At 40.9% G+C, this 27828-nt stretch overlaps 5 long non-coding RNA genes across 6 annotated transcripts; all 5 read left to right on the top strand.

The window, feature by feature from the left end:
* The first annotated feature begins 89 nt into the window (after positions 1-89).
* Positions 90-4161, top strand: LOC118502785. Its single transcript, XR_004905077.1, has 5 exons — positions 90-461; positions 539-612; positions 677-940; positions 1015-1208; positions 4125-4161. It is a non-coding gene; the product is annotated as an uncharacterized LOC118502785 (long non-coding RNA).
* Positions 4159-10251, top strand: LOC118502788. Its single transcript, XR_004905081.1, has 4 exons — positions 4159-4538; positions 4615-4688; positions 4753-5021; positions 5096-10251. It is a non-coding gene; the product is annotated as an uncharacterized LOC118502788 (long non-coding RNA).
* An 824-nt stretch (positions 10252-11075) lies between these two features.
* LOC118502789 lies at positions 11076-13768 on the top strand. Its single transcript, XR_004905082.1, has 4 exons — positions 11076-11442; positions 11520-11592; positions 11657-11925; positions 12000-13768. It is a non-coding gene; the product is annotated as an uncharacterized LOC118502789 (long non-coding RNA).
* A 4119-nt stretch (positions 13769-17887) lies between these two features.
* LOC118502784 lies at positions 17888-25177 on the top strand. 2 transcript variants are annotated; one of them, XR_004905076.1, is made up of 5 exons: positions 17898-18264; positions 18342-18415; positions 18480-18748; positions 18823-19016; positions 25141-25177. It is a non-coding gene; the product is annotated as an uncharacterized LOC118502784 (long non-coding RNA). The 2 variants fall into 2 exon arrangements; XR_004905075.1 differs by lacking the exon at positions 25141-25177 and having other exon boundaries at positions 17888-18264; positions 18823-20298.
* Positions 25178-25181: 4 nt separating this feature from the next.
* LOC118502786 lies at positions 25182-27587 on the top strand. Its single transcript, XR_004905078.1, has 4 exons — positions 25182-25554; positions 25631-25704; positions 25769-26037; positions 26112-27587. It is a non-coding gene; the product is annotated as an uncharacterized LOC118502786 (long non-coding RNA).
* Positions 27588-27828: the final 241 nt, after the last annotated feature.

Raw genomic sequence — 27828 nt, 5'->3', positions numbered from 1 at the left:
TTGGTCGCGACAAATACTAACAAATCATTTCTTTTTTCTCGTTTCAGCTCCACTCGGAAAAACGGGGGTTGCTTGCCAACCCATGCTCTGCTAATGGGGTAGGATCCGACGCCTCGCTGGAAGGCTAACATAGGCTCTCCTACTCAACTCCCAGACCGGCACGTCCACGTCGTGCAGAGCGGTCACATGCGTTGCCCAGGGGTGCAAGGGCTGGTTGGTCCCTTTTCTTCTCTGGTCAAGAAGAAGCTGGTAACGCATGGCCAAGCCGGAGGGAGGGGTAGTGAAGGAAGGAAGTCAAGGAAGAGATGGGCCGCCTCTCCTTTTCTACTTCCAACACTACCTAACGGTTCCTGACGACCAAAATGGGGAGGCTCGTGCCCCGGTCTCCCTGCAATTGGAATAACGATCGAACAAACGTCGGAACATCCATTAAATACCTTTAATCGTCTTTTTTTGCAAAGGTAAGTGTGTGTCTTTAATTAAAATGTTTTTGCTTGTTTTAGTGAAAACTAATTGTACTTCTTACGGATTGTTACAGATCAACACGCAAGCATTCCATCCATAGGCTTCTGGGTAGCCTCAACTTTACGTGGAAACGATAGAACGCTGATGGTAAGAGCCACTCATCGCGCTTTAGCTTTACTGAAAATGTAATGAGTCATATTAATTATTTCAGATGTCTTCAAAACCATCTTATAAACACATACCAGCTTCTTATCCACTCTCTGTGGCGCCTACCGGGAGTGTTGATCTTGTGAAGTTGATTGACAATGAGTCGTCGGCCATGAAGTAACAATCACACCATGAGTTCCATGTGACTTGTATAACGGTTTTACTACATAATACGATGGTTAAGGATTGAAACCAACTACCATCATATCATATTCGTGCTTCAATACTCGAGCGGACCGATTTTAAATGCCAGCTCATCTGTAGTGTGGTAAGTAAAATCAGCATATTGATCTATCTGTCTTGAGTGTAATTTTCATTTATTTGTTATTTTTATCATTGCAGCATTTCAAGTGGTGGGCAAACGAATATTCCACATTCACTGCTTGATCTAAAGAAACTGACCCAGCCAGACTCATCAACCAGCAGTCTGAAACTTGGGATTTCGAGTATGTAATCCACCATGATCAATCGACGAAACTACCATTATCATCAAGATTCGTCCATTTTGTCCATGACAATACGCAGCTTCTTCGAGGGTATGTACGCATCTCACTCCTTTAGACTTAATTTAGTTATAGGGAGACAACAAATTGTTTTAATCATCATCAATATTAGAAGTTCTAGGTACAGAATTTAGTTTATGCATAGCTCGTAATCATCAAGCGCCGTTGGGCAAATTTAGTTTAAGGTTTCAAGTTTAAGGGAATCGAAAGCAAACCGATCGACTTGTCTGTGGTATTGAGCTCAACCTATTGCTCTCTGTGTGTTGTACAATGACAACAAAGTGATGCTTCTAGCACCAGCACAAAGCTCCCCTATTACTGGAAATTCACGAAAGCTTCGATGCAGAATACAAAACCTTTTCGTATAGCAAGCCACATAATTCACATGCTTTTCGCGACTTTTGGAATTCTTGAAGAAGTATAAATTGAACAATTGTATATAAAAATGGTAAACAATATAGAACAGGCGATTCTCTAGGGCACAAGTTTTCCAATTTCCAAATCAGCTTCAGATTGCGTTCTTCTGCGTTACAATACATCTTGTCCTTTTAAAGTGAGGCCATGCTGCAGATAAAATATCTATTGCGTCCTGGGCAGTAAAACCAATGCTGTCATTGTGATGGCTTAAATCATTACTATTATTCTGAGCAGCTGCTTCTAGGGGGTTCCAAAGGAAACTTAAATATATTCCTACCCTAGCGAGGTCTTGTTTGTGGCAAGCACTATTGCCGTTGCAGATCTGCCGTTTTGATCTATAGCCTCATTCGATTCTCTCTCTTCAAGAGGCTCTCTACTCAAGACTAAGTTGTAGACTTTTCTATACCTCCGGGTATGTTTGCGTTATACTTGAACATTCCATTGAATTTTCCTGCAGTACAATGCGTACGCTTTTCAACCACTTAAATTTCACTTATCATCTCACCAAACAAACATAATTTCCGGTCGATTCCGGCGTTCTTTATCTGAAGCAGTAGCGTGTCGGGATGCTTTATGTTCTCCTGATATTTCTACTATTATACATTTTTCACAATCTGATACCAAGATGTAATGACTCTTGAGCATAGCCGTTGGTCAAACATTTTGACCATTCTACTTGTTAGAATATTCAGGCAATTGATTTATGTTTACTAAAACAGTTCATTGGCTTTGTTGCAATTTTAGTATATGTCCAGCCGAAGCTAGAACTAGTCCACAATTTAAACTAGAGCTTCTCTACGGCTCATTCTGCCGATGGTGATGCCGTTGTTGGGTTTGGCAGCGAAAGCTAAATTGAATATAGCTGAGTCTATTCACCTAATTCCCTCACTTTTATGTACAGCTACCGTGAGGCATAGCCTAGCAGCTCAAGGAATCGGCTATTGTTGTCCTTTTTGTCATCCTCGTCCATTTCCGTTCAGCACTTATCGCCATGTCCCACACACGGATCACAAAACACGTTTTTCTCACTCACCTGTTTTCAAATCGAACCGCTTAACGATGATGGCGAGATGATCGTTTGGTTCGTTTGGTTGGTGTCCTTAGCAAAAAGGTTGAGGATAACAAATTCTTAAGGTGTGCATGAGTACATAGAAACATTGTCCCACCTTCCATAAGCGGGGGAATGCTGCTTCGTTGGAAGAAGCAACAGCTGCTTATGCGGCAGGACCGGGGTTCTAATCCCATCTGGACCGTTCTCCCGTAGTGAGATAACTGACTATCCAACTACGTTTGTTGCTATCTTCGAGCGGATTCTCTACTCAGTACACATCATTTGGTTTATGATGGCTTGAAGCCTTTTAAATGTAATCAGTCATTTCTACATTATCCTCCACCTTCAATATATTGTTACACTTCATTATCTATCCTTAAGAGCGCTTGCCATGTTCAATAGCAGTGGATGATACCCTACCCTATTGCTCCCTATTGATGATGGTCCTCATCAGCAACACAGCAATCAAATCGCGACCTTGTTGCCATCAATTACCTCCGCCTCAGCACAAATGTTAGAATCTGAAAATGGCTGGCTGGCTTGTTGCAACGCTCCACAGCGTACTGATTTCAATTGTTGTGCACTTTAGAACCGGACGCTGACTTCCTCGATAGTTACCAATAACGGGAGCAGCATCGCCGCTGACAACAGCAGGAATGGTGGTCCTGGTCCCTTCACTACCACACCAAGCGCACAAATACTGGTCCGGGTTTTATTCATCTGTGGCTACCATAGATCATCCGACAGACAAGAGAACCCGTTCTGTCTTAAAGTCTCTATGATTTTCCAGCCAAATGCCAACCATTATTCGCGAACGCTGAGCAAAAGTTTTGTAATGGAGAGTACACGTAATGGAACGGCTGAGCAAAACATTCTTTGCAGTACAGATAAGGTTCGAACCGTTCATTGCTATCTACAGTGCAAATCAGATTGATATAATTGTTTGATTGATACGAGTTTTCATCCACAACCGACCATGCCCGGGATAAGGCAAATAACAAGGAGGAAATGCCTTGTTAGCTTTGTGATCATTATAAGGAGTGTTGATATTACGGCATTACATCCATGACTTTGTCGCTTTTTTCCAATTAATTATTTTAATTACTCTATTGATTTGTAACACTTTACTACAGCTTCTGCCTTGCATGATACGTGACTGTATGCTTTTTTAACAAATTTTGATTCATTTATTACTTCTACTCACATAGTTCCGTAGACAATGATATTTTAACTATAGTTTCCAGCTTACCAATAACATCGTCACTACACGCTACACCCTCCGGACTCTCACGGCGTGACTCAAAGGGCAGTGATGAAGAGAATTTCATTATCCATCTATTCATCGGCCTTCTTTGAGCCAGACTGCGTGGGTCACAATGCATCAACAAAAACATAATTTAACTATAAATTCTCGCTCAAACAAGTTTAATCATTGGTCGCGACAAATACCAACAATTCATTTCTTATTTCTCTCGTTTCAGCTCCACTCGGAAAAACGAGGGTTGCTTGCCAACCCATGCTCTGCTAATGGGGTAGGATCCGACGCCTCGCTGGAAGGCTAACATAGGCTCTCCTACTCAACTCCCAGACCGGCACGTCCACGTCGTGCAGAGCGGTCACATGCGTTGCCACGAGGTGCAAGGGCTGGTTGGTCCCTTTTCTTCTCTGGTCAAGAAGAAGCTGGTAACGCATGGCCAAGCCGGAGGGAGGGGTAGTGAAGGAAGGAAGTCAAGGAAGAGATGGGCCGCCTCTCCTTTTCTACTTCCAACACTACCTAGCGGTTCCTGACGACCAAAGTGGTGAGGCTCGTGCCCCAGTCTCACTGCAATTGGAATAACGATCGACCGAACGTCGGAACATCCATTGAATACCTTTCATCGTTTTTCTTTGCAAAGGTAAGTGTGTGTCTTTAATTAAAAGCTTTTGCTTGTTTTAGTGAAAACTAATTTTACTTCTTATGGATTGTTACAGATCAACACGCAAGCATTCCATCCATAGGCGTCTGGGTAGCCTCAACTTTACGTGGAAACGATAGAACGCTGATGGTAAGAGCCACTCATCGCGCTTTAGCTTTGCTGAAGATTTAATGAGTCATTTTAATTATTTCAGATGTGCTGCTTCAAAATCAAACTTATAAACACATACCAGCTTCTAATCCGCTTTCTGTGGCGCCTACCGGGAGTGTTGTTCTTGTGAAGTTGTTTGACAATGAGTCATCGGCCATGAAGTAACAATCGCACCATGAGCTCCATGTGACTTGTATAACGTATTTACTAAATAAAACGATGGTTAAGGATTGAAACCAACTACCATCATATCATATTCGTGCTTCAACACTTGAGCGGACCAATTTTAAACACCAGCTCGTCTGTAGTTTGGTAAGTAAAATCAGCATATTGATCTATCTGTCTTGAGTGTAATTTTCATTTATCTGTTATTTTTCTCATTGTAGCATTTCAAGTGATGGGCATACGAATATTCCACATTCACTGGTTGATCTAAAGAAACTGCCCCAGCCAGAATCATCAACCTTCAGTCTGAAATCTGGGATGTCGAGTATGTAATCCACCATGATCAATCAACGAAACTACCATTATCATCAAGATTTGTCCATTTTGTCCATGGCAATACGCAGCTTCTTCGAGGGTATGTACGCATCTCACTCCTTTAGACTTAATTTAGTTATGGGGAGACAACAAATTGTTTTAATCATCATCAAGATTAGAAGTTCTAGGTACAGAATTTAGTTTATGCATAGCTCTTAATCATCAAGCGCCGTTGGGCAAATTTAGTTCAAGGTTTCAAGTTTAAGGGAATCGCAAACAAACCGATCGACTTGTCTGTGGTATTGAGCTAAACCTATTGCTCTCTGGTTGTTGTAAAATGACAACAAAGTGATGCTTCTACCACCAGCACAAAGCTCCGCTATTACTGGAGATTCACGAAAGCTTCGATGCAGAATACAAAACCTTTTCGTAAAGCAAGCCACATAATTCACATGCTTTTCGCGACTTTTGGAATCCTGCAGGAGTATAAATTGAACAATTGTATATAAAAATGGTAAACAATATAGAACAGGCGATTCTCTAGGGCACAAGTTTTCCAATTTCAAATCAGCTTTAGATTGCTTTCTTCTGCGTTACAATACATCTTGTCCTTTTAAAGTGAGGCCATGCTGCAGATAAAATATCTATTGCGTCCTGGGCAGTAAAACCAATGCTGTCATTGTGATGGCTTAAATCATTACTATTATTCTGAGCAGCTGCTTCTAGGGGGTTCCAAAGGAAACTGAAATATATTCCTACCCTAGCGAGGTCTTGTTTGTGGCAAGCACTATTGCCGTTGCAGATCTGCCGTTTTGATCAATAGCCTCATTCGATTCTCTCTCTTCAAGAGGCTCTCTACTCAAGACTAAGTTGTAGACTTTTCTATACCTCCGGGTATGTTTGCGTTATGCATGAACATTCCATTGAATTTTCCTGCAGTACAATGCGTATGCTTTTCAACCACTTAAATTTCACTTATCATCTCACCAAACAAACATAATTTCCGGTCGATTCCGGCGTTCTTTATCTGAAGCAGTAGCATGGCGGGATGCTTTATGTCCTCCTGATACTCCTACTATTATACATTTTTCACAATCTGATACCAAGATGTAATGACTCTTGAGCATAGCCGTTGGTCAAACATTTTACCAAAACAGTTCATTGGCTTTGTTGCAATTTTAGTATATGTCCAGCCGAAGCTAGAACTAGTCCACAATTTAAGCTAGAGCTTCTCTACGGCTCATTCTGCCGATGGTGATGCCGTTGTTGGGTTTGGCAGCGAACGCTAAATTTAATATAGCTGAGTGTATTCACCTAATTCCCTCACTTTTATGTACAGGTACCGTGAGGCATAGCCTAGCAGCTCAAGGAATCGGCTATTGTTGTCCTTTTCGTCATCCTCGTCCATTTCCGTTCAGCGCTTATCGCCATGTCCTACACACGGATCACACAACACGTTTTTCTCACTCACCTGTTTTCAAATCGAACCGCTTAACGATGATGGCGAGATGATCGTTTGGTTCATTTGGTTGGTGTCCTTAGCAAAAAAGTTGAGGAAAACAAACTCTTAAGGTGTGCATGAGTACATAGAAACATTGTCCCACCTTCCATAAGCGGGGGAATGCAGCTTCGTTGGAAGAAGCAACAGCTGCTTATGCGGCAGGACCGGGGTTGTAATCCCATCTGGACCGTTCTCCCGTAGTGAGATAACTGACTATCCAACTGCGTGGTATCTGTAAGTCTGGTTAGCGAGAAATGGCAGGCATGCTCTAAGAGGCTGTTAGACCGCAGAAGAAGAAGAAGAAGAAGAAGAATTTACCTAAGTTTGTTGCTATCTTCGAGTGGATTCTCTACTCAGTACACATCATTTGTTTTATGATGGCTTTAAGCCTTTTAAATGTACACCATATTCGGAATGTGTATTCATCCTCCATAATGCGAGTCTTAGATGCGGTAAAGCAGTATATTGCTAGCACGGAACTTGATTTCCACGATCGATGCATGCTCCCATGGAACGGCTTGTTCAGTTGAATTCGTCCCCTGTGTTACATTTTATTTGTCCTCTTCAAGTTGAGTATGAAATACTGATATAATCACTCATTTCTACATTATCCTCCACCGAAACTTGTGTTGTGCACTTTAGAACCGGACGCTGACTTCCTCGATAGTTACCAATAACGGGAGCAGCATCGCCGCTGACAACAGCAGGAATGGTGGTCCTGGTCCCTTCACTACCACACCAAGCGCACAAATACTGGTCCGGGTTTTATTCATCTGTAGCTACCATAGATCATCCGACAGACAAGAGAACCCGTTCTGTCTTACAGTCTCTATGATTTTCCAGCCAAATGCCAACCATTATTCGCGAACGCTGAGCAAAAGTTTTGTAATGGAGAGTTGCCTCTTAGAGTCCAAAGGGTTAAGAGGATCATAAGACACTTTACATAGACTTATGTTAAAAGCAGAACAAGCTGTAAGAGCGTAGCAAAAATTTGAAGGCTTTCACTGTGTTTGTATCCTATTTGAGTAGAGATATGTACGTCAGAAGTCAATTTGCTTCCTGAAGTCAATACTACACCGCAAAGGTCCACCTCTTGTAACGAACAGTGGTTAGCATTCGGCTGGAGAATCATAGAAACTTTGGGACAGAGCGGATACTCTTGTCCCTCGGATGATTTATGGAAGCTTCAGGTGAATAAAATCTGGGTCAATATTTGTGTGGGATGGTGTGGTCGTGAAAGGGCTTTGGCCAGCATTTCTGTTGTGGTCGGCAGTGACGCTGCTTCTGCTCTGGTACTATCGAGGAATTCAACGTAAGGTTCTAGGGTGTAAAACACATGCGTTATGCATTATGCGATGAACCGTTCAGCAATTATAAAGTAAACCATAAAAAATTACATTCGTACGACTGGTGAGATAATTGAGGCTAGCAAAATCGCGATCTGATTGCCTTGGTGCTGATAAGGGCTCATTATCAATAGGAAGCCAAAAGATGCCAGTGTTTCTCGATCGCGGTGCAATTTTCTTCAACTGTATCAAGCATTTTAGATATTCATACATTTACTAGTGTAAATGTTTGAAGATTTACTGTGCTTGATACTTCTGCTTTGATGGAATTGTGCTTCATAAATGAATATTAAAAGAAACTCTGTGCGCGGTACATCGTCGTTGGAGTTACGAGCTACGTTAGCTGGTAACTTGCATCAGCAGATCTGATTTGCTGCCATTATGCAACTCATGCAGTTCTTCGTTCGATGGCCATTTACTCTCGACTATTATCTGAACAGTAGGGAAGTTCCTCAAGACTTTTCCTTCCTGATTTATGATACACTAGTGCAAATAACAAGCACTTGAATTCCTGATAATTTCAAAAAGGTATGAAAATTGTGTTCCGCGATCATCTCGGTTTCTGCAAAAGCCGTCGAATCCAACAAGATATTGGAAGCTGTAACGACATACCGTCTCCATTCGTATTGGCTTTGGTCAATACAGTAACTTCGTCTCGCACGGTGATTTACGATGATGATAGTGATGATAACGGCTATTGCACAAGGACGATTGACCAACAGCTCCTGTCCGTTGAATGCGTTTGTTACTAGCCAAGGTGTCTAAGTCACAGTTTTAATTTGATCGGTAAAGTTTTATATGAATTTAAAAGAAAATGTGCTACTTGTCTATCAGCTTCTGAGACTTTGCTTTCGATGGTTTGGCCATTATGTCCGATTGCTGATGATGAGATGAGATGAGAAGAGAACGTTCGTTTAAATGCTCGTTACCTTCTGATAGATGATCGTCTATTACGATGATGCTCTCTACCATTTGAGTGAAATCTGATTAACAAGGTTTCTATCCACTGACAACGCAGCCTTCAGTTTGACCTGCTCGAGTCGAAGAATTTGAAATACTATTTGAAAGATCGTCAAATAACAACCATCGTTCCACATATTTTGATTGGGGGATTGAGGAATGATGACGATCCCGGACACTCCCTTTGAACAATGTTATTATTGTTATTATTACTATTACTATTACTATTATTACTATTATTACTATTATTATTACATCTGCATGGCCTCACAGGATTTTGATTCGCTTTGAGCAACTCTTTACGGAAGAAAACGACCGGTTAAGGTCAACAATTAAACCGATCCACCTACCAATGGCCACCGAGCGTTAGGAAAAGCCACCCATCCACCATCCGTTACTGATGAGGAACTTTCGTTTTTCACTGGGAGTAGCTAAAACCATCGCGTTCTTGTTCTTGAGTTCAAGGTGGGAAAATCACATCATTGTCTTCCTCCCAACGCTCGTTAGCCGTTCGTCGGTGGATCGGGTTGATCTTCGTCCGATGACGGTCCATTTGCGTCATTTCAAAAAGCGCCCTCTATCGCAAAACTTTGTAACTCAGCTATCGCACACTGAAGCAGATCTTTGCAAGCATCCTGTTCAAAATTGAATCAAAGATAAAATTCAAATCGAAATCTTTTCATTTGTACACTGCATTCAAAGGCTTCAGCTTGTGCTGGTAAGGATTTCACTTAACGCCAAAAAGGTTAAAATTGAAAAACAAATTTCTGTTGTCATCATTTTATCATTTGGCTGTGTCTCACGCACAACAAGTCGCAAAGGTTTTGCTTTTCTTTTACTTCTGAACTCGTGGTTCGAGGCTGTTATGTTGCATTGGGTTGTAATTGTTGCTTTAACGAAAGTTGAAGAAAATGCTTGTACATAATACCAACAGTTCCTTAAAGCAACAAAATCTATCGTTAGTGTCCATTGTTAGACAGATAGTTAAAGCGGAAGATTAAAGACAATAGAAAGTAAATCTATTCATGTAATCCTCTAAATGGAAAAATATGAGGTTAGAAGAACAGAATCATAGAAACTATAACAAATGTATTGCATAAGCCATTTTAAACGCAATACATTTTCCTCCAACAATTTTTTGTTAGACAATCTACAACAGCGATAAAACGATAGCAATAAGAATATTCGAAACATAATTCGAGTTAAGCAAAATAATAAAATGTAACACAAAATAACTGTGTGCAAAACCAACAAACTGGTTTGTGTTAATGTTGTCTTTATTTAAAAGTTTTCTTTACGTCTACCATACCATATTAGCAGGTGATCAATCATTCCATTGCATCCGAATCACCGTAAGATAAGTACGACAATATTTTCTTAATACATGTATCTCTGTTCCAATGGCATTTGCGGCTTAACACATTCTTTGCAGTACAGATAAGGTTCGAACCGTTCGTCGCTATCTACAGTGCAAATCAGATTGATATAATTGTTTGATTGATAAGAGTTTTCATCCACAACCGACCATGCCCGGGATAAGGCAAATAACAAGGAGGAAATGCCTTGTTAGCTTTGTGATCATTATAAGGAGTGTTGATATTACGGCATTACATCCATGACTTTATCGCTTTTTTCCAATTAATTATTTTTATTACTCTATTGATTTGTAACACTTTACTAACAGCTTCTGCCTTGCATGATACGTGACTGTATGCTTTTTTAACAAATTTTGATTCCTTTATTACTTCTACTCACATAGTTCCGTAGACAATCATATTTTCATTATAGTTTCAAACTTACCAATAACATCGTCACTACACGCAACACCCTCCGGACTCTCACGGCGTGACTCAAAGGGCAGGGATGAGGAGAATTTCATTATCCATCTATTCATCGGCCTTCTTTGGGCCAGACTGCGTGGGTCACAATGCATCAACAAAAACATAATTTAACTATAAATTCTCGCTCAAACAAGTCCAATCATTGGTCGCGACAAATACTAACAAATCATTTCTTTTTTCTCTCGTTTCAGCTCCACTCGGAAAAACGGGGGTTGCTTGCCAACCCATGCTCTGCTAATGGGGTAGGATCCGACGCCTCGCTGGAAGGCTAACATAGGCTCTCCTACTCAACTCCCATTCCGGCACGTCCACGTCGTGCAGAGCGGTCACATGCGTTGCCAAGGGGTGCAAGGGCTGGTTGGTCCCTTTTCTTCTCTGGTCAAGAAGAAGCTGGTAACGCATGGCCAAGCCGGAGGGAGGGGTAGTGAAGGAAGGAAGTCAAGGAAGAGATGGGCCGCCTCTCCTTTTCTACTTCCAACACTGCCTAGCGGTTCCTGACGACCAAAGTGGGGTGGCTCGTGTCCCGGTCTCACTGCAATTGGAATAACGATCGACCGAACGTCGGAACATCCATTGAATACCTTTAATCGTCTTTCTTTGCAAAGGTAAGTGTGTGTCTTTCATTAAAAGTTTTTGCTTGTTTTAGTTAAAACTAATTGTGCTTTTTTACGGATTGTTACAGATCAACAAGCAAGCATATTGGGTAGCATATCTGGGTAGCCTCAACTTTAGGTGAAATCGATACAAAGCTGATGGTAAGAGCCACTCATCTCGCTTTAGCTTAACTGAAAATTTAAAGAGTTATTTTAATTATTTCAGATGTGCTGCTTCAAAATCAAACTTATAAAAACATACCAGCTTCTAATCCGCTTTCTGTGGCGCCTACCGGGAGTGTTGGTCTTGTGAAGTTGTTTGACAATGAGTCGTCGGCCATGAAGTAACAATCACACCATGAGTTCCTTGTAACTTGTAAAAAATATTTGCTAAATAACACGATGGTTAAGGATTGAAACCAACTACCATCATATCATATTCGTGCTTCAACACTTGAGCGGACCAATTTTAAATACCAGCTCATCTGTAGTGTGGTAAGTAAAAGCTGCATATTCATCTATCTGTCTTGAGTGTAATTTTCATTTATCTATTATTTTTCTCATTGTAGCATTTCAAGTGATGGGCATACGAATATTCTCCATTCACTGGTTGATCTAAAGAAACTGCCCCAGCCAGAATCATCAACCAGCAGTCTGAAACTTGGGATGTCTAGTATGTAATCCATCATGATCAATCGACAAAACTACCATTATCATCAAGATTCGTCCATTTCGTCCATGACAATACGCAGCTTCTTCGAGGGTATGTACGCATCTCACTCCTTTAGACTTAATTTAGTTATGGGGAGACAACAAATTGTTTTAATCATCATCATGATTAGAAGTTCTAGGTACAGGATTTAGTTTATGCATAGCTCTTAATCATCAAGCGCCGTTGGGCAAATTTAGTTTAAGGTTTCAAGTTTAAGGTAATCGAAAACAAACCGATCGACTTGTCTGTGGTATTGAGCTAAATCTATTGCTTTCTGGTTGTTGTACAATGACAACAAAGTGATGCTTCTAGCACCAGCACAAAGCTCCGCTATTACTGGAGATTCAGGAATGCTTCGATTCAGAATGCAACACCTTTTCGTATAGCAAGCCACATAATTCACATGCTTTTTGCAACATTTGGAATTCTTGGAGGAGTATAAATTGAACAATTGTATATAAAAATGGTAAACAATATAGAACAGGCGATTCTCTAGGGCACAAGTTTTTCAATTTCAAATCAGCTTCAGATTGCGTTCTTCTGCGTTATAATACATCTTGTCCTTTTAAAGTGAGGCCATGCTGCAGATAAAATATCTATTGCGTCCTGGGCAGTAGAACCAGTGCTGTCATTGTGATGGCTTAAATCATTACTATTATTCTAAGCAGCTGCTACAAGGGGGTTCCAAAGGAAACTTAAATATATTCCTACCCTAGCGAGGTCTTGTTTGTGGCAAGCACTATTGCCGTTGCAGATCTGCCGTTTTGATCTATAGCCTCATTCGATTCTCTCTCTTCAAGAGGCTCTCTACTCAAGACTAAATTGTAGACTTTTCTATACCGCCGGTAATGTTTGCGTTATGCTTGAACATTCCATTGAGTTTTCCTGCATTACAATGCGTACGCTTTTCAACCACTTAAATTTCACTCATCATCTCATCAAACAAATATAATTTCCGGTCGATTCCGGCGTTCTTTATCTGAAACAGTAGCGTTTTGGGATGCTTTATGTTCTCGTGATACTCCTACTATTATACATTTTTCACAATCTGATACCAAGATGTAATGACTCTTGAGCATAGCCGTTGGTCAAACATTTTACTAAAACAGTTCATTGGCTTTGTTGCAATTTTAGTATATGTCCAGCCGAAGCTAGAACTAGTCCACAATTTACACTAGAGCTTCTCTATGGCTCATTCTGCCGATGGTGATGCCGTTGTTGGGTTTGGCAGCGAACGCTAAATTGAATATAGCTGAGTGTATTCACCTAATTCCCTCACTTTTATGTACAGGTACCGTGAGGCATAGCCTAGCAGCTCAAGGAATCGGCTATTGTTGTCCTTTTCGTCATCCTCGTCCATTTCCGTTCAGCGCTTATCGCCATGTCCTACACACGGATCACACAACACGTTTTTCTCACTAACCTGTTTTCAAATCGAACCGCTTAACGATGATGGCGAGATGATCGTTTAGTTCGTTTGGTTGGTGTCCTGAACAGAAAAGTTGAGGAAAACAAACTCTTAAGGTGTGCATGAGTACATAGAAACATTGTAACATGAGTACATAGAAACCTTCCATAAGCGGGGGAATGCTGCTTCGTTGGAAGAAGCAACAGCTGCTTATGCGGCAGGACCGGGGTTCTAATCCCATCTGGACCGTTCTCCTGTAGTGAGATAACTGACTATCCAACTACGTGGTTAGGCCAAAGAAGAAGAAGAAGAAGAAGAAGAAGCTTCCTGTGTTTGATGCTATCTTCGAGCGGATTCTCTACTCAGTACACTTCATGCGGTTTAAGATGGCTTGAAGCCTTTTAAATGTACACCATATCCGGAATGTGTATTCATCCTCAATCATGCTAGTCTTAGATGCGGTAAAGCAGAGTATTGCTAGCACGGAACTTGATTTCCACGATCGATGCATGCTCGCATGGAACGGCTAGTTCAGTTGAATTCGTCACTTGTTTTACACTTTATTTGTCCTCTTAAAGTTGAGTATGAAATACTGATACAATCAGTCATTTCTACATTATCCTCCACCTTCAATATATTGTTACACTTCATTATCTATCCTTAAGAGCGCTTGCCATGTTCAAGAACAGTGGATGATACCCTACCCTACTGCTCCCTATTGATGATGGTCCTCATCAGCAACACAGCAATCAAATCGCGACCTTGTTGCCATCAATTACCTCCGCCTCAGCACAAATGTTAGTTTCCGAAACTGGTTATGGCTGGCTGGCTTGTTGCATCGCACCACAGCGTACTGATTGTTGTGCACTTTAGAACCGGACGCTGACTTCCTCGATAGTTACCAATAACGGGAGCAGCATCGCCGCTGACAACAGCAGGAATGGTGGTCCTGGTCCCTTCACTACCACACCAAGCGCACAAATACTGGTCCGGGTTTTATTCATCTGTAGCTACCATAGATCATCCGACAGACAAGAGAACCCGTTCTGTCTTAAAGTCTCTATGATTTTCCAGCCAAATGCCAACCATTATTCGCGAACGCTGAGCAAAATCGATAGTTACCTCTTAGAATCCAAAAATTTGAAGGCTTTCACTGTGTTTGTATCCTATTTGAGTAGAGATATGTACGTCAGAAGTCAATTTGCTTCCTGAAGTCAATACTACACCGCAAAGGTCCACCTCTAGTAACGAACAGTGGTTAGCATTCGGCTGGAGAATCATAGAAACTTTGGGACAGAGCGGATACTCTTGTCCCTCGGATGATTTATGGAAGCTTCAGGTGAATAAAATCTGGGTCAATATTTGTGTGGGATGGTGTGGTCGTGAAAGGGCTATGGCCAGCATTTCTGTTGTGGTCGGCAGTGAAGCTGCTACTGTTCTGGTACTATCGAGGAAGTCAACGTAAGGTTCTAGGGTGTAAAACACATGCGTTATGCATTATGCGATGATACGTTCAGCAATTATAAAGTAAACCATAAAAAAATAACATTCGTACGACTGGTGAGATAATTGAGGCTAGCAAAATCGCGATCTGATTGCCTTGGTGCTGATAAGGGCTCATTATCAATAGGAAGCATAAAGATGGCGGTGTTTCTCCATCTCGGTGCAATTTTCTACACCTGTATCAAGCATTTTAGATGCTCGCACATTTACTAGTGTAAATGTTTGAAGATTTACTGTGCTTGATACTTCTGCTTTGATTGTGCTTCATAAATGAATATTAAAATAAACTCGCGGTACATCGTCGTTGGAGTTACGAGCTACGTTAGCTGGTAACTTGCATCAGCAGATCTGATTTGCTGCCATTATGCAACTGATGCAGTCCTTCGTTCGATGGCCATTTACTCTCGACTATTATCTGAACAGTAGAGAAGTTCCTCAAGACTATTCCTTCCTGATTTATGGTACATTAGTGCCACTAACAAGCACTTGAATTTCTTATAATTTCAAAAAGGTATGAAAATTGTGTTTCACGGTCATCGCGATTTCTGCAAAAGCTGTCGAATCCAACAAAATAGTGGAAGCTGTAACGACATACCGTCTCTATTCGTATTGGCTTTGGTCAATACAGTAACTTCGTCTCACACGGTGATTTACGATGATGATAGAGATGATAACGGCTATTGCACAAGGACGATTGACCAACAGCTCCTGTCCGTTGAATGCGTTTGTTACTTGCCAAGGTGTCCAAGTCCAATTTGATCGGTAAAGTTTTATATGAATTTAAAAGAAAATGTGCTACTTGTCTATCAGCTTCTGAGACTTTGCTTTCGATGGTTTGGCCATTATGTCCGATTGCTGATGATGAGATGAGATGAGAAGAGAACGTTCGTTTAAATGCTCGTTACCTTCTGATAGATGATCGTCTATTACGATGATGCTCTCTACCATTTGAGTGAAATCTGATTAACAAGGTTACTATTATTATTACTATTATTATTACATCTGCATGGCCTCACAGGATTTTGATTCGCTTTGAGCAACTCTTTGCGGAAGAAAACGACCGGTTAAGGTCAACAATTAAACCGATCCACCTACCAAAAGTCACCGAGCGTTAGGAAAAGCTACCCATCCACCATCCGTTACTGATGAGAAACGTCTCTCGATACAAACCCGGAAAAGCTTTTCACTGGGAGTAGCTAATACCATCACGTTCTTGTTCTTGAGTTCAAGGTGGGAAAATCACATCATTGCCTTCTTCCCAACGCTCGTTAGCTGTTCGTCGGTGGATCGGGTTGATCTTCGTCCGATGACGGTCCATTTGCGTCATGTTAAATAGCGCCCTCTTTCGCAAAACTTTGTAACTCAGCTATCGCACACTGAAGCAGATATTTGCAAGCATCCTGTTCAAAATTAAATCAAAGATAAAATTCAAATCGAAATCTTTTTATTTGTACACTGCATTCAAAGGCTTCAGCTTGTGCTGGTAAGGATTTCACTTAACGCCAAAAAGGTTAAAATTGAAAAACAAAATTCTGTTGTCATCATTTTATCATTTGGCTGGGTCTCACGCACAACAAGTCGCAAAGGTTTTGCTTTTCTTTTACTTTTGAACTCGTTGGTCGAGGCTGTTATGTTGCATTGGGTTGTAATTGTTGCTTTAACGGAAGTTGAAGTAAAATGCTTGCACATAATACCAACAGTTCCTTAAAGCAACAAAATCTATCGTTAGTGTCCATTGTTAGACAGATAGTTAAAACGGAAGATTAAAGAAAATAGAAAGTAAATCTATTCATGTAATCCTCTAAATGGAGAAATATGAGGTTAGAAGAACAGAATCATAGAAACTATAACAAATGTATTGCATAAGCCATTTTAAACGCAATACATTTTCCTCCAACAGTTTTTTGTTAGATAATCTACAAGGGCAATAAAACGATAGCAATAAGAATATTCGAAACATAATTCGAGTTAAACAAAATAATAAAATGTTACACAAAATAACTGTGTGCAAAACCAACAAACTGGCTTGTGTTAATGTTGTCTTTATTTAAAAGTTTTCTTCACGTCTACCATACCATATTAGCAGGTGATCAATCATTCCATTGCATCCGAATCACCGTAAGATAAGTACGATAATATTTTCTTAATACATGTATCTCTGTTCCAATGGCATTTGCGGCTTAACACATTGTTTGCGGTACAGATAAGGTTCGAACCGTTCGTCGCTATCTACAGTGCAAATCAGATTGATATAATTGTTTGATTGATACGAGTTTTCATCCACAACCGACCATGCCCGGTATAAGGCAAATAACAAGGAGGAAATGCCTTGTTAGCTTTGTGATCATTACAATGAGTGTTGATAATACGGCATTACATCCATGACTTTATCGCTTTTTTCCAATTAATTATTTTTATTACTCTATTGATTTGTAACACTTTACTAACAGCTTCTGCCTTGCATGATACGTGACTGTATGCTTTTTAACAAATTTTGATTCCTTTATTACTTCTACTCACATAGTTCCGTAGACAATCATATTTTAACTAAAATTTCACAATTACCAATAACATCCTCACTACACGCAACACCCTCCGGACTCTCACGGCGTGACTCAAAGGGCAGTGATGAAGAGAACTTCATTATCCATCTATTCATCGGCCTTCTTTGAGCCAGACTGCGTGGGTCACAATGCATCAACAAAAACATAATTTAACTATAAATTCTCGCTCAAACAAGTTTAATCATTGGTCGCGACAAATACCAACAATTCATTTCTTATTTCTCTCGTTTCAGCTCCACTCGGAAAAACGAGGGTTGCTTGCCAACCCATGCTCTGCTAATGGGGTAGGATCCGACGCCTCGCTGGAAGGCTAACATAGGCTCTCCTACTCAACTCCCAGACCGGCACGTCCACGTCGTGCAGAGCGGTCACATGCGTTGCCACGAGGTGCAAGGGCTGGTTGGTCCCTTTTCTTCTCTGGTCAAGAAGAAGCTGGTAACGCATGGCCAAGCCGGAGGGAGGGGTAGTGAAGGAAGGAAGTCAAGGAAGAGATGGGCCGCCTCTCCTTTTCTACTTCCAACACTACCTAACGGTTCCTGACGACCAAAGTGGGGAGGCTCGTGCCCCGGTCTCACTGCAATTGGAATAACGATCGACCGAACGTCGGAACATCCATTGAATACCTTTAATCGTCTTTCTTTGCAAAGGTAAGTGTGTGTCTTTAATTAAAAGTTTTTGCTTGTTTTAGTGAAAACTAATTGTACTTTTTAACAGATTGCTACAGATCAACACGCAAGCATTCCATCCATAGGCTTCTGGGTAGCCTCAACTTTACGTGGAAACGATAGAACGCTGATGGTAAGAGCCACTCATCGCGCTTTAGCTTTACTGAAAATGTAATGAGTCATATTAATTATTTCAGATGTGCTGCTTCAAAATCAAACTTATAAACACATACCAGCTTCAAATCCGCTTTCTGTGGCGCCTACCGGGAGTGTTGGTCTTGTGAAGTTGTTTGACAATGAGTCGTCGGCCATGAAGTAACAATCGCACCATGAGTTCCTTGTAACTTGTAAAAAATATTTGCTAAATAACACGATGGTTAAGGATTGAAACCAACTACCATCATATCATATTCGTGCTTCAACACTTGAGCGGACCAATTTTAAATACCAGCTCATCTGTAGTGTGGTAAGTAAAAGCTGCATATTCATCTATCTGTCTTGAGTGTAATTTTCATTTATCTATTATTTTTCTCATTGTAGCATTTCAAGTGATGGGCATACGAATATTCTCCATTCACTGGTTGATCTAAAGAAACTGCCCCAGCCAGAATCATCAACCAGCAGTCTGAAACTTGGGATGTCTAGTATGTAATCCATCATGATCAATCGACAAAACTACCATTATCATCAAGATTCGTCCATTTCGTCCATGACAATACGCAGCTTCTTCGAGGGTATGTACGCATCTCACTCCTTTAGACTTAATTTAGTTATGGGGAGACAACAAATTGTTTTAATCATCATCATGATTAGAAGTTCTAGGTACAGGATTTAGTTTATGCATAGCTCTTAATCATCAAGCGCCGTTGGGCAAATTTAGTTTAAGGTTTCAAGTTTAAGGTAATCGAAAACAAACCGATCGACTTGTCTGTGGTATTGAGCTAAATCTATTGCTTTCTGGTTGTTGTACAATGACAACAAAGTGATGCTTCTAGCACCAGCACAAAACTCCGCTATTACTGGAAATTCACGAATGCTTCGATGCAGAATGCAAAACCTTTTCGTAAAGCAAGCCACATAATTCACATGCTTTTCGCGACTTTTGGATTTCTAGAAGAAGTATAAATTGAACAATTGTATATAAAAATGGTAAACAATATAGAACAGGCGATTCTCTAGGGCACAAGTTTTCCAATTTCAAATCAGCTTTAGATTGCTTTCTTCTGCGTTACAATACATCTTGTCCTTTTAAAGTGAGGCCATGCTGCAGATAAAATATCTATTGCGTCCTGGGCAGTAAAACAAGTGCTGTCATTGTGATGGCTTAAATCATTACTATTATTCTAAGCAGCTGCTACAAGGGGGTTCCAAAGGAAACTGAAATATATTCCTACCCTAGCGAGGTCTTATTTGTGGCAAGCACTATTGCCGTTGCAGATCTGCCGTTTTGATCTATAGCCTCATTCGATTCTCTCTCTTCAAGAGGCTCTCTACTCAAGACTAAGTTGTAGACTTTTCTATACCTCCGGGTATGCTTGCGTTATGCATGAACATTCCATTGAATTTTCCTGCAGTACAATGCGTACGCTTTTCAACCACTTAAATTTCACTCATCATCTCATCAAACAAATATAATTTCCGGTCGATTCCGGCGTTCTTTATCTGAAACAGTAGCGTTTTGGGATGCTTTATGTTCTCGTGATACTCCTACTATTATACATTTTTCACAATCTGATACCAAGATGTAATGACTCTTGAGCATAGCCGTTGGTCAAACATTTTACTAAAACAGTTCATTGGCTTTGTTGCAATTTTAGTATATGTCCAGCCGAAGCTAGAACTAGTCCACAATTTACACTAGAGCTTCTCTATGGCTCATTCTGCCGATGGTGATGCCGTTGTTGGGTTTGGCAGCGAAAGCTAAATTTAATATAGCTGAGTCTATTCACCGTGGCGGTCCGGTGGCCGAGGCGACAGCGGCGCCGGTCTTCACACGGCAGGGCCGTGGTTCAAATCCCATCCAGACCGCCTCCCCGTACGAAAGGCTGACTACTTTTCTACGGGTAAAATTAAGTCACAGAAAGCCAGAAATGGCAGGCCGAGACCTCTCGAGGTTGTAGTGCCACAGAAGAAGAAGAAGAAGAGTCTATTCACCTAATTCCCTCACTTTTATGTACAGGTACCGTGAGGCATAGCCTAGCAGCTCAAGGAATCGGCTATTGTTGTCCTTTACGTCATCCTCGTCCATTTCCGTTCAGCGCTTATCGCCATGTCCTACACACGGATCACAAAACACGTTTTTCTCACTCACCTGTTTTCAAATCGAACCGCTTAACGATGATGGCGAGATGATCGTTTGGTTCGTTTGGTTAGTGTCCTTAGCAAAAAAGTTGAGGAAAACAAATTCTTAAGGTGTGCATGAGTACATAGAAACATTGTCCTACCGTCCATAAGCGGGGGAATGCAGCTTCGTTGGAAGAAGCAACAGCTGCTTATGCGGCAGGACCGGGGTTCTAATCCCATCTGGACCGTTCTCCCGTAGTGAGATAACTGACTATCCAAATACGTGGTTAGGCCAAAGAAGAAGAAGAAGAAGAAGAAGAAGAAGAAGCTTCCTGTGTTTGTTGCTATCTTCGAGCGGATTCTCTACTCAGTACACATCATTTGGTTTATGATGGCTTTAAGCCTTTTAAATGTACACCATATTCAGAATGTGTATTCATCCTCCATAATGCTAGTCTAAGATACGGTAAAGCAGAGTATTGCTAGCACGGAACTTGATTTCCTCGATCGATGCATGCTCGCATGGAACGGCTAGTTCAGTTGAATTCGTCACTTGTTTTACACTTTATTTGTCCTCTCAAAGTTGAGTATGAAATCCTGATACAATCACTCATTTCTACATTATCCTCCACCTCAAATATATTGTTACACTTCATTATCTATCCTTAAGAGCGCTTGCCATGTTCAAGAGCAGTGGATGATACCCTACCCTACTGCTCCCTATTGATGATGGTCCTCATCAGCAACACAGCAATCAAATCGCGACCTTGTTGCCTACAATTACCTCCGCCTCAGCACAAATGTTAGTTTCGGAAACTGGTTATGGCTGGCTGGCTTGTTGCATCGCACCACAGCGTACTGATTGTTGTGCACTTTAGAACCGGACGCTGACTTCCTCGATAGTTACCAATAACGGGAGCAGCATCGCCGCTGACAACAGCAGGAATGGTGGTCCTGGTCCCTTCACTACCACACCAAGCGCACAAATACTGGTCCGGGTTTTATTCATCTGTAGCTACCATAGATCATCCGACAGACAAGAGAACCCGTTCTGTCTTAAAGTCTCTATGATTTTCCAGCCAAATGCCAACCATTATTCGCGAACGCTGAGCAAAAGTTTTGTAATGGAGAGTTGCCTCTTAGAGTCCAAAGGGTTAAGAGGATCATAAGACACTTTACATAGACTTATGTTAAAAGCAGAACAAGCTGTTAGAGCGTAGCAAAAATTTGAAGGCTTTCACTGTGTTTGTATCTTATTTGAGTAGAGATATGTACGTCTGAAGTCAATACTACACCGCAAAGGTCCACCTCTAGTAACGAACAGTGGTTAGCATTCGGCTGGAGAATCATAGAAACTTTGGGACAGAGCGGATACTCTTGTCCCTCGGATGATTTATGGAAGCTTCAGGTGAATAAAATCTGGGTCAATATTTGTGTGGGATGGTGTGGTCGTGAAAGGGCTATGGCCAGCATTTCTGTAGTGGCCGGCAGTGACGCTGCTTCTGCTCTGGTACTATCGAGGAATTCAACGTAAGGTTCTAGGGTGTAAAACACATGCGTTATGCATTATGCGATGATACGTTTAGCAATTATAAAGTAAACCATAAGAAAATAACATTCGTACGACTGGTGAGATAATTGAGGCTAGCAAAATCGCGATCTGATTGCCTTGGTGCTGATAAGGGCCCATTATCAATAGGAAGCAAAAAGATGCCAGTGTTTCTCGATCTCGGTGCAATTTTCTTCAACTGTATCAAGCATTTTAGATGTTCAAACATTTACTAGTGTAAATGTTTGAAGATTTACTGTGCTTGATACTTCTGCTTTGATTGTGCTTCATAAATGAATATTAAAATAAACTCGCGGTACATCGTCGTTGGAGTTACGAGCTACGTTAGCTGGTAACTTGCATCAGCAGATCTGATTTGCTGCCATTATGCAACTGATGCAGTCCTTCGTTCGATGGCCATTTACTCTCGGCTATTATCTGAAAAGTAGAGAAGTTCCTCAAGACTATTCCTTCCTGATTTATGGTACATTAGTGCCACTAACAAGCACTTGAATTTCTGATAATTTCAAAAAGGTATGAAAATTGTGTTTCACGGTCATCGCGATTTCTGCAAAAGCTGTCAAATCCAACAAGATATTGGAAGCTGTAACGACATATCGTCTCCATTCGTATTGGCTTTGGTCAATACAGTAACATCGTCTCGCACGGTGATGCACGATGATGATAGTGATGATAACGGCTATTGCACAAGGACGATTGACCAACAGCTCCTGTCCGTTGAATGCGTTTGTTACTAGCCAAGGTGTCTAAGTCACAGTTTTAATTTGATCGGTAAAGTTTTATATGAATTTAAAAGAAAATGTGCTGCTTGTCCATCAGCTTTTGAGACTTTGCTTTCGATGGCTTGGCCATTATGTCCGATTGCTGATGATGAGATGAGATGAGACGAGAACGTTCGTTCAAATGCCCGTTACCTTCTGATAGATGATCGTCTTCTTGCCGCATTCATTACGATGATGGTCTCTACCATTTGAGTGAAATCTGATCTGAATCTGATTAACAAGGTTTCTATCCACTGACAACGCAGCCTTCAGTTTGACCTGCTCGAGTCGAAGAATTTGAAATATTATTTGAAAGATCGTCAAATAACAACCATCGTTCCACCTATTTTGATTGGGGGATTGAGGAATGATGACGATCCCGGACACTCCCTTTGAACAATGTTATTATTGTTATTATTACTATTACCATTAATATTATTATTATTATTACTATAATTATTACATCTGCATGGGCTCACAGGATTTGATTCGCTTTGAGCAACTCTTTGCGGAAGAAAAGGACCGGATAAGGTCAACAATTAAACCGATCCACCTACCAATAGCCACCGAGCGTTAGGAAAAGCCACCCAACCACCATCCGTTACTGATGAGGAGCTTCTCTCGATACAAACCCGGAAAAGCTTTTCACTGGGAGTAGCTAATACCATCGCGTTCTTGTTCTTGAGTTCAAGGTGGGAAAAACACATCATTGCCTTCTTCCCAACGCTCGTTAACCGTTCGTCGGTGGATCGGGTTGATCTTCGTCCGATAACGGTCCATTTGCGTCATTTCAAAAAGCGCCCTCTATCGCAGAACTTTGTAACTCAGCTATCGCACACTGAAGCAGATCTTTGCAAGCATCCTGTTCAAAATTGAATCAAAGATAAAATTCAAATAGAAATCTATTTATTTGTACACTGCATTCAAAGGCTTCAGCTTGTGCTGGTAAGGATTTCACTTAACGCCAAAAAGGTTAAAATTGAAAAACAAAATTCTGTTGTCATCATTTTATCATTTGGCTGGGTCTCACGCACAACAAGTCGCAAAGGTTTTGCTTTTCTTTTACTTTTGAACTCGTTGGTCGAGGCTGTTATGTTGCATTGGGTTGTAATTGTTGCTTTAACGGAAGTTGAAGTAAAATGCTTGCACATAATACCAACAGTTCCTTAAAGCAACAAAATCTATCGTTAGTGTCCATTGTTAGACAGATAGTTAAAGCGGAAGATTAAAGACAATAGAAAGTAAATCTATTCATGTAATCCTCTAAATGGAAAAATATGAGGTTAGAAGAACAGAATCATAGAAACTATAACAAATGTATTGCATAAGCCATTTTAAACGCAATACATTTTCCTCCAACAATTTTTTGTTAGACAATCTACAACAGCGATAAAACGATAGCAATAAGAATATTCGAAACATAATTCGAGTTAAGCAAAATAATAAAATGTAACACAAAATAACTGTGTGCAAAACCAACAAACTGGTTTGTGTTAATGTTGTCTTTATTTAAAAGTTTTCTTTACGTCTACCATACCATATTAGCAGGTGATCAATCATTCCATTGCATCCGAATCACCGTAAGATAAGTACGACAATATTTTCTTAATACATGTATCTCTGTTCCAATGGCATTTGCGGCTTAACACATTCTTTGCAGTACAGATAAGGTTCGAACCGTTCGTCGCTATCTACAGTGCAAATCAGATTGATATAATTGTTTGATTGATACGAGTTTTCATCCACAACCGACCATGCCCGGGATAAGGCAAATTACAAGGAGGAAATGCCTTGTTAGCTTTGTGATCATTATAATGAGTGTTGATAACATGACTTTGTCGTTTTTTCCAATTAATTATTTTAATTACTCTATTGATTTGTAACACTTTACTAACAGCTTCTGCCTTGCATGATACTTGACTGTATGCTTTTTAACAAATTTTGATTCCATTTTTACTTCTGCTCACATAGTTCCGTCGACAATGATATTTTAAGTATAGTTTCAAACTTACCAATAACATCGTCACTACAAGCAACACCCTCCGGACTCTCACGGCGTGACTCAAAGGGCAGGGATGAGGAGAATTTCATTACCCATCTATTCATCGGCCTTGTTTGAGCCAGACTGCGTGGGTCACAATGCATCAACAAAAACATAATTTAACTATAAATTCTCGCTCAAACAAGTCTAATCATTGGTCGCGACAAATACTAACAATTCATTTCTTTTTTCTCTCGTTTCAGCTCCACTCGGAAAAACGGGGGTTGCTTGCCAACCCGTGCTCTGCTAATGGGGTAGGATCCGACGCCTCGCTGGAAGGCTAACATAGGCTCTCCTACTCAACTCCCAGACCGGCACGTCCACGTCGTGCAGAGCGGTCACATGCGTTGCCAAGGGGTGCAAGGGCTGGTTGGTCCCTTTTCTTCTCTGGTCAAGAAGAAGCTAGTAACGCATGGCCAAGCCGGAGGGAGGGGTAGTGAAGGAAGGAAGTCAAGGAAGAGATGGGCCACCTCTCCTTTTTTACTTCCAACACTACCTAACGGTTCCTGACGACCAAAGTGGGGAGGCTCGTGCCCCGGTCTCACTGCAATTGGAATAACGATCGACCAAACGTCGGAACATCCATTGAATACCTTTAATCGTTTTTCTTTGCATAGGTAAGTGTGTGTTTTTCATAAAAACCTTTTCCAGCTTTACTGAACAGATTTTGTACTTTTCTACGGATTGTTGCAGATCAACACGCATGCATTCCATCCATAGGCTTCTGGGTAGCCTCAACTTTACGTGAAAACGATAGAACGCTGATGGTAAGAGCCACTCATCGCGCTTTAGCTTTACTGAAAATGTAATGAGTCGTTTTAATTATTTCAGATGTGCTGCTTCACAATCATACTTATAAACACATACCAGCTTCTAATCCGCTTTCTGTGGCGCCTACCGGGAGTGTTGGTCTTGTGAAGTTGTTTGACAATGAGTCGTCGGCCATGAAGTAACAATCGCACCATGAGTTCCTTGTAACTTGTAAAAAATATTTGCTAAATAACACGATGGTTAAGGATTGAAACCAACTACCATCATATCATATTCGTGCTTCAACACTTGAGCGGACCAATTTTAAATACCAGCTCATCTGTGGTATGGTAAGTAAAATCAGCATATTGATCTATCTGTATTGAGTGTAATTTTCATTTATCTGTTATTTTTCTCATTGCAGCATTTCAAGTGGTGGGCAAACGAATATTCCACATTCACTGCTTGATCTAAAGAAACTGCCCCAGCCAGACTCATCAACCAGCAGTCTGAAACTTGGGATGTCTAGTATGTAATCCATCATGATCAATCGACAAAACTACCATTATCATCAAGATTCGTCCATTTCGTCCATGACAATACGCAGCTTCTTCGAGGGTATGTACGCATCTCACTCCTTTAGACTTAATTTAGTTATGGGGAGACAACAAATTGTTTTAATCATCATCAAGATTAGAAGTTCTAGGTACAGAATTTAGTTTATGCATAGCTCTTAATCATCAAGCGCCGTTGGGCAAATTTAGTTTAAGGTTTCAAGTTTAAGGGAATCGCAAACAAACCGATCGACTTGTCTGTGGTATTGAGCTAAACCTATTGCTCTCTGGTTGTTGTACAATGACAACAAAGTGATGCTTCTAGCACCAGCACAAAGCTCCGCTATTACTGGAGATTCAGGAATGCTTCGATTCAGAATACAAAACCTTTTCGTATAGCAAGCCACATAATTCACATGCTTTTCGCGACTTTTGGAATTCTAGAAGAAGTATAAATTGAACAATTGTATATAAAAATGGTAAACAATATAGAACAGGCGATTCTCTAGGGCACAAGTTTTCCAATTTCAAATCAGCTCCAGATTGCTTTCTTCTGCGTTACAATACATCTTGTCCTTTTAAAATGAGGCCATGCTGCAGATATAACATCTACTGCGTCCAGGGCAGTGAAACCAATGCTGTCATTGTGATGGCTTAAATCATTACTATTATTCTAAGCAGCTGCTTCTAGGGGGTTCCAAAGGAAACTGAAATATATTCCTACCCTAGCGAGGTCTTATTTGTGGCAAGCACTATTGCCGTTGCAGATCTGCCGTTTTGATCTATAGCCTCATTCGATTCTCTCTCTTCAAGAGGCTCTCTACTCAAGACTAAGTTGTAGACTTTTCTATACCTCCGGGTATGCTTGCGTTATGCATGAACATTCCATTGAATTTTCCTGCAGTACAATGCGTACGCTTTTCAACCACTTAAATTTCACTCATCATCTCATCAAACAAATATAATTTCCGGTCGATTCCGGCGTTCTTTATCTGAAACAGTAGCGTTTTGGGATGCTTTATGTTCTCGTGATACTCCTACTATTATACATTTTTCACAATCTGATATCAAGATGTAATGACTCTTGAGCATAGCCGTTGGTCAAACATTTTACTAAAACAGTTCATTGGCTTTGTTGCAATTTTAGTATATGTCCAGCCGAAGCTAGAACTAGTCCACAATTTACACTAGAGCTTCTCTATGGCTCATTCTGCCGATGGTGATGCCGTTGTTGGGTTTGGCAGCGAAAGCTAAATTTAATATAGCTGAGTCTATTCACCGTGGCGGTCCGGTGGCCGAGGCGACAGCGGCGCCGGTCTTCACACGGCAGGGCCGTGGTTCAAATCCCATCCAGACCGCCTCCCCGTACGAAAGGCTGACTACTTTTCTACGGGTAAAATTAAGTCACAGAAAGCCAGAAATGGCAGGCCGAGACCTCTCGAGGTTGTAGTGCCACAGAAGAAGAAGAAGAAGAGTCTATTCACCTAATTCCCTCACTTTTATGTACAGGTACCGTGAGGCATAGCCTAGCAGCTCAAGGAATCGGCTATTGTTGTCCTTTACGTCATCCTCGTCCATTTCCGTTCA

This window comes from Anopheles stephensi, chromosome 2 (genome assembly GCF_013141755.1).
Source record: "Anopheles stephensi strain Indian chromosome 2, UCI_ANSTEP_V1.0, whole genome shotgun sequence".
Taxonomy (NCBI): Eukaryota; Metazoa; Arthropoda; class Insecta; order Diptera; family Culicidae; genus Anopheles; species Anopheles stephensi.
The sequence above is the reverse complement of the archived record's forward strand: the minus strand, read 5'-3'. Positions and strand labels throughout refer to the sequence as shown.